This window comes from Megalopta genalis, unplaced genomic scaffold, assembly GCF_051020955.1.
Source record: "Megalopta genalis isolate 19385.01 unplaced genomic scaffold, iyMegGena1_principal scaffold0221, whole genome shotgun sequence".
NCBI classification, from domain to species: domain Eukaryota; kingdom Metazoa; phylum Arthropoda; class Insecta; order Hymenoptera; family Halictidae; genus Megalopta; species Megalopta genalis.
In genome coordinates this window covers 30,001-40,832 of record NW_027476290.1, presented here as the reverse complement: position 1 = coordinate 40,832, position 10,832 = coordinate 30,001, and positions in this window count along the sequence as shown.

Genomic DNA, 10,832 nt, shown 5'->3' with positions numbered 1-10,832 from the left:
TGATAGGATTTTTCAGAAAATTGAAAAAACCGTAAAATGTCAAGAGTAAAGTGCCCTTATTTTAAACATTATATCGTTCTAAATGCTTAATCCCTATGTAAAAAAGTTATCTAAGCAAGAATATGTTATTGAATAAAATGAGAAAAATTTATTTTAGCCGTAAATCGAAAATAATGGGTCGAGCGAATCGGTCGATTGCGCCGAGACGCGCTATGATGCAACAGACGAGCGTTTGGAACGCCCGAATATTTTCAAAGTCCCAACGTACCGATCAAGAGTAAAGTACCATTTTCCTACATTAGATTTCGTTCTAAATGCTTAATCCCTATGTAGAAACGTTAGTTAAGCAAGAATATCGTATTTTTAAAAAAATCTAATGATAGGATTTTCCAGAAAATTGAAAAAACCGAAAAATGTCAAGAGTAAAGTGCCATTTTCTGACATTAGATTTCGTTCTAAATGCTTAATCCCTATGTAGAAACGTTAGTTAAGCAAGAATATCGTATTTTTAAAAAAATCTAATGATAGGATTTTCCAGAAAATTGGAAAAACCGAAAAATGTCAAGAGTAAAGTGCCATTTTCTGACATTAGATTTCGTTCTAAATGCTTAATCCCTATGTAGAAACGTTAGTTAAGCAAGGATATCGTATTTTTAAAAAAATCTAATCATAGGATTTTTCAGAAAATTGAAAAAACCGTAAAATGTCAAGAGTAAAGTGCCCTTATTTTAAACAATGTATCGTTCTAAATGCTTAATCCATATGTAAAAAAGTTATTTAAGCAGGAATATGTTATTGAATAAAATGAGAAAAATTTATTTTAGCCGTAAATCGAAAATAATGGATCGAGCGAATCGGTCGATTGCGCCGAGACGCGCTATGATGCAACAGACGAGCGTTTGGAACGCCCGAATATTTTCAAAGTCCCACCGTACCGATCAAGAGTAAAGTACCATTTTCCTACATTAGATTTCGTTCCAAATGCTTAATCCCTATGTAAAAACGTTAGTTAAGCAAGAATATCGTATTTTTAAAAAAATCTAATGATAGGATTTTCCAGAAAATTGGAAAAACCGAAAAATGTCAAGAGTAAAGTGCCATTTTCTGACATTAGATTTCGTTCTAAATGCTTAATCCCTATGTAGAAACGTTAGTTAAGCAAGAATATCGTATTTTTAAAAAAATCTAATGATAGGATTTTTCAGAAAATTGAAAAAACCGTAAAATGTCAAGAGTAAAGTGCCCTTATTTTAAACATTATATCGTTCTAAATGCTTAATCCCTATGTAAAAAAGTTATCTAAGCAAGAATATGTTATTGAATAAAATGAGAAAAATTTATTTTAGCCGTAAATCCAAAATAATGGGTCGAGCGAATCGGTCGATTGCGCCGAGACGCGCTATGATGCAACAGACGAGCGATTGGAACGCCCGAATATTTTCAAAGTCCCACCGTACCGATCAAGAGTAAAGTACCATTTTCCTACATTAGATTTCGTTCCAAATGCTTAATCCCTATGTAAAAACGTTAGTTAAGCAAGAATATCGTATTTTTAAAAAAATCTAATGATAGGATTTTCCAGAAAATTGAAAAAACCGAAAAATGTCAAGAGTAAAGTGCCATTTTCTGACATTAGATTTCGTTCTAAATGCTTAATCCCTATGTAGAAACGTTAGTTAAGCAAGAATATCGTATTTTTAAAAAAATCTAATGATAGGATTTTTCAGAAAATTGAAAAAACCGTAAAATGTCAAGAGTAAAGTGCCCTTATTTTAAACATTATATCGTTCTAAATGCTTAATCCCTATGTAAAAAAGTTATCTAAGCAAGAATATGTTATTGAATAAAATGAGAAAAATTTATTTTAGCCGTAAATCCAAAATAATGGGTCGAGCGAATCGGTCGATTGCGCCGAGACGCGCTATGATGCAACAGACGAGCGATTGGAACGCCCGAATATTTTCAAAGTCCCACCGTAACGATCAAGAGTAAAGTACCATTTTCCTACATTAGATTTCGTTCTAAATGCTTAATCCCTATGTAGAAACGTTAGTTAAGCAAGAATATCGTATTTTTAAAAAAATCTAATGATAGGATTTTCCAGAAAATTGAAAAAACCGAAAAATGTCAAGAGTAAAGTGCCATTTTCTGACATTAGATTTCGTTCTAAATGCTTAATCCCTATGTAGAAACGTTAGTTAAGCAAGAATATCGTATTTTTAAAAAAATCTAATGATAGGATTTTTCAGAAAATTGAAAAAACCGTAAAATGTCAAGAGTAAAGTGCCCTTATTTTAAACATTATATCGTTCTAAATGCTTAATCCCTATGTAAAAAAGTTATCTAAGCAAGAATATGTTATTGAATAAAATGAGAAAAATTTATTTTAGCCGTAAATCCAAAATAATGGGTCGGGCGAATCGGTCGATTGCGCCGAGACGCGCTATGATGCAACAGACGAGCGATTGGAACGCCCGAATATTTTCAAAGTCCCACCGTACCGATCAAGAGTAAAGTACCATTTTCCTACATTAGATTTCGTTCTAAATGCTTAATCCCTATGTAGAAACGTTAGTTAAGCAAGAATATCGTATTTTTAAAAAAATCTAATGATAGGATTTCCCAGAAAATTGAAAAAACCGAAAAATGTCAAGAGTAAAGTGCCATTTTCTGACATTAGATTTCGTTCTAAATGCTTAATCCCTATGTAGAAACGTTAGTTAAGCAAGAATATCGTATTTTTAAAAAAATCTAATGATAGGATTTTTCAGAAAATTGAAAAAACTGTAAAATGTCAAGAGTAAAGTGCCATTATTTTAAACAATGTATCGTTCTAAATGCTTAATCCCTATGTAAAAAAGTTATTTAAGCAAGAATATGTTATTGAAAAAAATTAGAAAAATTTATTTTAGCCGTAAATCGAAAATAATGGGGACACCGAAGCTGTTCGAAGCGCCGAGCGCGACGCGTACGCCCGAATATTTTCCAAGTCCCAACGTACCGATCAAGAGTAAAGTACCATTTTCCTACATTAGATTTCGTTCTAAATGCTTAATCCCTATGTAAAAACGTTAGTTAAGCAAGAATATCGTATTTTTAAAAAAATCTAATGATAGGATTTTCCAGAAAATTGGAAAAACCGAAAAATGTCAAGAGTAAAGTGCCATTTTCTGACATTAGATTTCGTTCTAAATGCTTAATCCCTATGTAGAAACGTTAGTTAAGCAAGAATATCGTATTTTTAAAAAAATCTAATGATAGGATTTTTCAGAAAATTGAAAAAACCGTAAAATGTCAAGAGTAAAGTGCCCTTATTTTAAACAATGTATCGTTCTAAATGCTTAATCCATATGTAAAAAAGTTATTTAAGCAGGAATATGTTATTGAATAAAATGAGAAAAATTTATTTTAGCCGTAAATCGAAAATAATGGATCGAGCGAATCGGTCGATTGCGCCGAGACGCGCTATGATGCAACAGACGAGCGATTGGAACGCCCGAATATTTTCAAAGTCCCAACGTACCGATCAAGAGTAAAGTACCATTTTCCTACATTAGATTTCGTTCTAAATGCTTAATCCCTATGTAGAAACGTTAGTTAAGCAAGAATATCGTATTTTTAAAAAAATCTAATGATAGGATTTTCCAGAAAATTGAAAAAACCGAAAAATGTCAAGAGTAAAGTGCCATTTTCTGACATTAGATTTCGTTCTAAATGCTTAATCCCTATGTAAAAACGTTAGTTAAGCAAGAATATCGTATTTTTAAAAAAATCTAATGATAGGATTTTTCAGAAAATTGAAAAAACCGTAAAATGTCAAGAGTAAAGTGCCCTTATTTTAAACATTATATCGTTCTAAATGCTTAATCCCTATGTAAAAAAGTTATCTAAGCAAGAATATGTTATTGAATAAAATGAGAAAAATTTATTTTAGCCGTAAATCCAAAATAATGGGTCGAGCGAATCGGTCGATTGCGCCGAGACGCGCTATGATGCAACAGACGAGCGATTGGAACGCCCGAATATTTTCAAAGTCCCACCGTACCGATCAAGAGTAAAGTACCATTTTCCTACATTAGATTTCGTTCCAAATGCTTAATCCCTATGTAAAAACGTTAGTTAAGCAAGAATATCGTATTTTTAAAAAAATCTAATGATAGGATTTTCCAGAAAATTGAAAAAACCGAAAAATGTCAAGAGTAAAGTGCCATTTTCTGACATTAGATTTCGTTCTAAATGCTTAATCCCTATGTAGAAACGTTAGTTAAGCAAGAATATCGTATTTTTAAAAAAATCTAATGATAGGATTTTTCAGAAAATTGAAAAAACCGTAAAATGTCAAGAGTAAAGTGCCCTTATTTTAAACATTATATCGTTCTAAATGCTTAATCCCTATGTAAAAAAGTTATCTAAGCAAGAATATGTTATTGAATAAAATGAGAAAAATTTATTTTAGCCGTAAATCCAAAATAATGGGTCGAGCGAATCGGTCGATTGCGCCGAGACGCGCTATGATGCAACAGACGAGCGATTGGAACGCCCGAATATTTTCAAAGTCCCACCGTACCGATCAAGAGTAAAGTACCATTTTCCTACATTAGATTTCGTTCTAAATGCTTAATCCCTATGTAGAAACGTTAGTTAAGCAAGAATATCGTATTTTTAAAAAAATCTAATGATAGGATTTTCCAGAAAATTGAAAAAACCGAAAAATGTCAAGAGTAAAGTGCCATTTTCTGACATTAGATTTCGTTCTAAATGCTTAATCCCTATGTAGAAACGTTAGTTAAGCAAGAATATCGTATTTTTAAAAAAATCTAATGATAGGATTTTTCAGAAAATTGAAAAAACCGTAAAATGTCAAGAGTAAAGTGCCCTTATTTTAAACATTATATCGTTCTAAATGCTTAATCCCTATGTAAAAAAGTTATCTAAGCAAGAATATGTTATTGAATAAAATGAGAAAAATTTATTTTAGCCGTAAATCCAAAATAATGGGTCGGGCGAATCGGTCGATTGCGCCGAGACGCGCTATGATGCAACAGACGAGCGATTGGAACGCCCGAATATTTTCAAAGTCCCACCGTACCGATCAAGAGTAAAGTACCATTTTCCTACATTAGATTTCGTTCTAAATGCTTAATCCCTATGTAGAAACGTTAGTTAAGCAAGAATATCGTATTTTTAAAAAAATCTAATGATAGGATTTCCCAGAAAATTGAAAAAACCGAAAAATGTCAAGAGTAAAGTGCCATTTTCTGACATTAGATTTCGTTCTAAATGCTTAATCCCTATGTAGAAACGTTAGTTAAGCAAGAATATCGTATTTTTAAAAAAATCTAATGATAGGATTTTTCAGAAAATTGAAAAAACTGTAAAATGTCAAGAGTAAAGTGCCATTATTTTAAACAATGTATCGTTCTAAATGCTTAATCCCTATGTAAAAAAGTTATTTAAGCAAGAATATGTTATTGAAAAAAATTAGAAAAATTTATTTTAGCCGTAAATCGAAAATAATGGGGACACCGAAGCTGTTCGAAGCGCCGAGCGCGCCGCGTACGCCCGAATATTTTCCAAGTCCCAACGTACCGATCAAGAGTAAAGTACCATTTTCCTACATTAGATTTCGTTCTAAATGCTTAATCCCTATGTAAAAACGTTAGTTAAGCAAGAATATCGTATTTTTAAAAAAATCTAATGATAGGATTTTCCAGAAAATTGGAAAAACCGAAAAATGTCAAGAGTAAAGTGCCATTTTCTGACATTAGATTTCGTTCTAAATGCTTAATCCCTATGTAGAAACGTTAGTTAAGCAAGAATATCGTATTTTTAAAAAAATCTAATGATAGGATTTTTCAGAAAATTGAAAAAACCGTAAAATGTCAAGAGTAAAGTGCCCTTATTTTAAACAATGTATCGTTCTAAATGCTTAATCCATATGTAAAAAAGTTATTTAAGCAGGAATATGTTATTGAATAAAATGAGAAAAATTTATTTTAGCCGTAAATCGAAAATAATGGATTGAGCGAATCGGTCGATTGCGCCGAGACGCGCTATGATGCAACAGACGAGCGATTGGAACGCCCGAATATTTTCAAAGTCCCAACGTACCGATCAAGAGTAAAGTACCATTTTCCTACATTAGATTTCGTTCTAAATGCTTAATCCCTATGTAAAAACGTTAGTTAAGCAAGAATATCGTATTTTTAAAAAAATCTAATGATAGGATTTCCCAGAAAATTGAAAAAACCGAAAAATGTCAAGAGTAAAGTGCCATTTTCTGACATTAGATTTCGTTCTAAATGCTTAATCCCTATGTAGAAACGTTAGTTAAGCAAGAATATCGTATTTTTAAAAAAATCTAATGATAGGATTTTTCAGAAAATTGAAAAAACCGTAAAATGTCAAGAGTAAAGTGCCCTTATTTTAAACAATGTATCGTTCTAAATGCTTAATCCCTATGTAAAAAAGTTATTTAAGCAGGAATATGTTATTGAATAAAATGAGAAAAATTTATTTTAGCCGTAAATCGAAAATAATGGATCGAGCGAATCGGTCGATTGCGCCGAGACGCGCTATGATGCAACAGACGAGCGATTGGAACGCCCGAATATTTTCAAAGTCCCAACGTACCGATCAAGAGTAAAGTACCATTTTCCTACATTAGATTTCGTTCTAAATGCTTAATCCCTATGTAAAAACGTTAGTTAAGCAAGAATATCGTATTTTTAAAAAAATCTAATGATAGGATTTCCCAGAAAATTGAAAAAACCGTAAAATGTCAAGAGTAAAGTGCCATTTTCTGACATTAGATTTCGTTCTAAATGCTTAATCCCTATGTAGAAACGTTAGCTAAGCAAGAATATCGTATTTTTAAAAAAATCTAATGATAGGATTTTTCAGAAAATTGAAAAAACCGTAAAATGTCAAGAGTAAAGTGCCCTTATTTTAAACAATGTATCGTTCTAAATGCTTAATCCCTATGTCAAAAAGTTATTTTAGCAGGAATATGTTATTGAAAAAAATTAGAAAAATTTATTTTAGCCGTAAATCGAAAATAATGGGGACACCGGAGCTGTTCGAAGCGCCGAGCGCGCCGCGTACGCCCGAATATTTTCAAAGTCCCAACGTACCGATCAAGAGTAAAGTACCATTTTCCTACATTAGATTTCGTTCTAAATGCTTAATCCCTATGTAAAAACGTTAGTTAAGCAAGAATATCGTATTTTTAAAAAAATCTAATGATAGGATTTTCCAGAAAATTGAAAAAAACCGAAAAATGTCAAGAGTAAAGTGCCATTTTCTGACATTAGATTTCGTTCTAAATGCTTAATCCCTATGTAGAAACGTTAGTTAAGCAAGAATATCGTATTCTTAAAAAAAAATCTAATGATAGGATTTTTCAGAAAATTGAAAAAACCGTAAAATGTCAAGAGTAAAGTGCCCTTATTTTAAACAATGTATCGTTCTAAATGCTTAATCCCTATGTAAAAAAGTTATTTAAGCAAGAATATGTTATTGAATAAAATGAGAAAAATTTATTTTAGCCGTAAATCGAAAATAATGGATCGAGCGAATCGGTCGATTGCGCCGAGACGCGCTATGATGCAACAGACGAGCGATTGGAACGCCCGAATATTTTCAAAGTCCCAACGTACCGATCAAGAGTAAAGTACCATTTTCCTACATTAGATTTCGTTCTAAATGCTTAATCCCTATGTAAAAACGTTAGTTAAGCAAGAATATCGTATTTTTAAAAAAATCTAATGATAGGATTTCCCAGAAAATTGAAAAAACCGAAAAATGTCAAGAGTAAAGTGCCATTTTCTGACATTAGATTTCGTTCTAAATGCTTAATCCCTATGTAGAAACGTTAGTTAAGCAAGAATATCGTATTTTTAAAAAAATCTAATGATAGGATTTTTCAGAAAATTGAAAAAACCGTAAAATGTCAAGAGTAAAGTGCCCTTATTTTAAACAATGTATCGTTCTAAATGCTTAATCCATATGTAAAAAAGTTATTTAAGCAGGAATATGTTATTGAATAAAATGAGAAAAATTTATTTTAGCCGTAAATCGAAAATAATGGATCGAGCGAATCGGTCGATTGCGCCGAGACGCGCTATGATGCAACAGACGAGCGATTGGAACGCCCGAATATTTTCAAAGTCCCAACGTACCGATCAAGAGTAAAGTACCATTTTCCTACATTAGATTTCGTTCTAAATGCTTAATCCCTATGTAAAAACGTTAGTTAAGCAAGAATATCGTATTTTTAAAAAAATCTAATGATAGGATTTTCCAGAAAATTGAAAAAACCGAAAAATGTCAAGAGTAAAGTGCCATTTTCTGACATTAGATTTCGTTCTAAATGCTTAATCCCTATGTAGAAACGTTAGTTAAGCAAGAATATCGTATTTTTAAAAAAATCTAATGATAGGATTTTTCAGAAAATTGAAAAAACCGTAAAATGTCAAGAGTAAAGTGCCCTTATTTTAAACAATGTATCGTTCTAAATGCTTAATCCCTATGTAAAAAAGTTATTTTAGCAGGAATATGTTATTGAAAAAAATTAGAAAAATTTATTTTAGCCGTAAATCGAAAAAAAGACTGTTCGTTTCTCTGTCTCTCTCGCGCGATCGAACTATCGATGTTTCCCGACAAACTATTGGGAGTTTAATTAAACTTTATACATGAAATTACGCGTTCTGATCCCTGCTACACAGCCGTATACTTTTTATAATTTTGTGGAATCGGGAACCTTGAAATATTTAACATAACGCGGATCGTCTGTCTCTGTCTCTTTCTAGATCGGAAGAATCGATGTTTCCCGGCAAACTATTGGGAGTTTAATTAAACTTTATACATGAAATTACTCGTTTTGATCCCCGCTACACAGCCGTATACTTTTTATAATTTTGTGGAATCGGGAACCTTGAAATATTTAACATAACGCGGATCGTCTGTCTCTGTCTCTTTCTAGATCGGGAGAATCGATGTTTCCCGGCAAACTATTGGGAGATTAATTAAACTTTATACATGAAATTACTCGTTTTGATCCCCGCTACACAGCCGTATACTTTTTATAATTTTGTGGAATCGGGAACCTTGAAATATTTAACATAACGCGGATCGTCTGTCTCTGTCTCTTTCTAGATCGGAAGAATCGATGTTTCCCGGCAAACTATTGGGAGTTTAATTAAACTTTATACATGAAATTACTCGTTTTGATCCCCGCTACACAGCCGTATACTTTTTATAATTTTGTGGAATCGGGAACCTTGAAATATTTAACATAACGCGGATCGTCTGTCTCTGTCTCTTTCTAGATCGGAAGAATCGATATTTCCCGGCAAACTATTGGGAGTTTAATTAAACTTTATACATGAAATTACTCGTTTTGATCCCCGCTACACAGCCGTATACTTTTTATAATTTTGTGGAATCGGGAACCTTGAAATATTTAACATAACGCGGATCGTCTGTCTCTGTCTCTTTCTAGATCGGAAGAATCGATGTTTCCCGGCAAACTATTGGGAGTTTAATTAAACTTTATACATGAAATTACTCGTTTTGATCCCCGCTACACAGCCGTATACTTTTTATAATTTTGTGGAATCGGGAACCTTGCAATATTTAACATAACGCGGATCGACTATCTCTGTCTCTTTCTAGATCGGAATAATCGATGTTTCCCGGCAAACTATTGGGAGATTAATTAAACTTTATACATGAAATTACTCGTTTTGATCCCCGCTACACAGCCGTATACTTTTTATAATTTTGTGGAATCGGGAACCTTGAAATATTTAACATAACGCGGATCGTCTGTCTCTGTCTCTTTCTAGATCGGAATAATCGTTGTTTCCCGGCAAACTATTGGGAGATTAATTAAACAATATACATGAAATTACTCGTTTTGATCCCCGCTACACAGCCGTATACTTTTTATAATTTTGTGGAATCGGGAACCTTGAAATATTTAACATAACGCGGATCGTCTGTCTCTGTCTCTTTCTAGATCGGAAGAATCGATGTTTCCCGGCAAACTATTGGGAGTTTAATTAAACTTTATACATGAAATTACTCGTTTTGATCCCCGCTACACAGCCGTATACTTTTTATAATTTTGTGGAATCGGGAACCTTGAAATATTTAACATAACGCGGATCGTCTGTCTCTGTCTCTTTCTAGATCGGAATAATCGATGTTTCCCGGCAAACTATTGAGAGATTAATTAAACTTTATACATGAAATTACTCGTTTTGATCCCCGCTACACAGCCGTATACTTTTTATAATTTTGTGGAATCGGGAACCTTGAAATATTTAACATAACGCGGATCGTCTGTCTCTGTCTCTTTCTAGATCGGAAGAATCGATGTTTCCCGGCAAACTATTGGGAGTTTAATTAAACTTTATACATGAAATTACTCGTTTTGATCCCCGCTACACAGCCGTATACTTTTTATAATTTTGTGGAATCGGGAACCTTGCAATATTTAACATAACGCGGATCGACTATCTCTGTCTCTTTCTAGATCGGAATAATCGATGTTTCCCGGCAAACTATTGGGAGATTAATTAAACTTTATACATGAAATTACTCGTTTTGATCCCCGCTACACAGCCGTATACTTTTTATAATTTTGTGGAATCGGGAACCTTGAAATATTTAACATAACGCGGATCGACTGTCTCTGTCTCTTTCTAGATCGGAATAATCGATGTTTCCCGGCAAAGTAATGGGAGTTTAATTAAACTTTATGCATCAAATCATTCAGTTTGACTCCTGCAACACAACCAAACACTCTCTGTAATTTTCTGAACTGA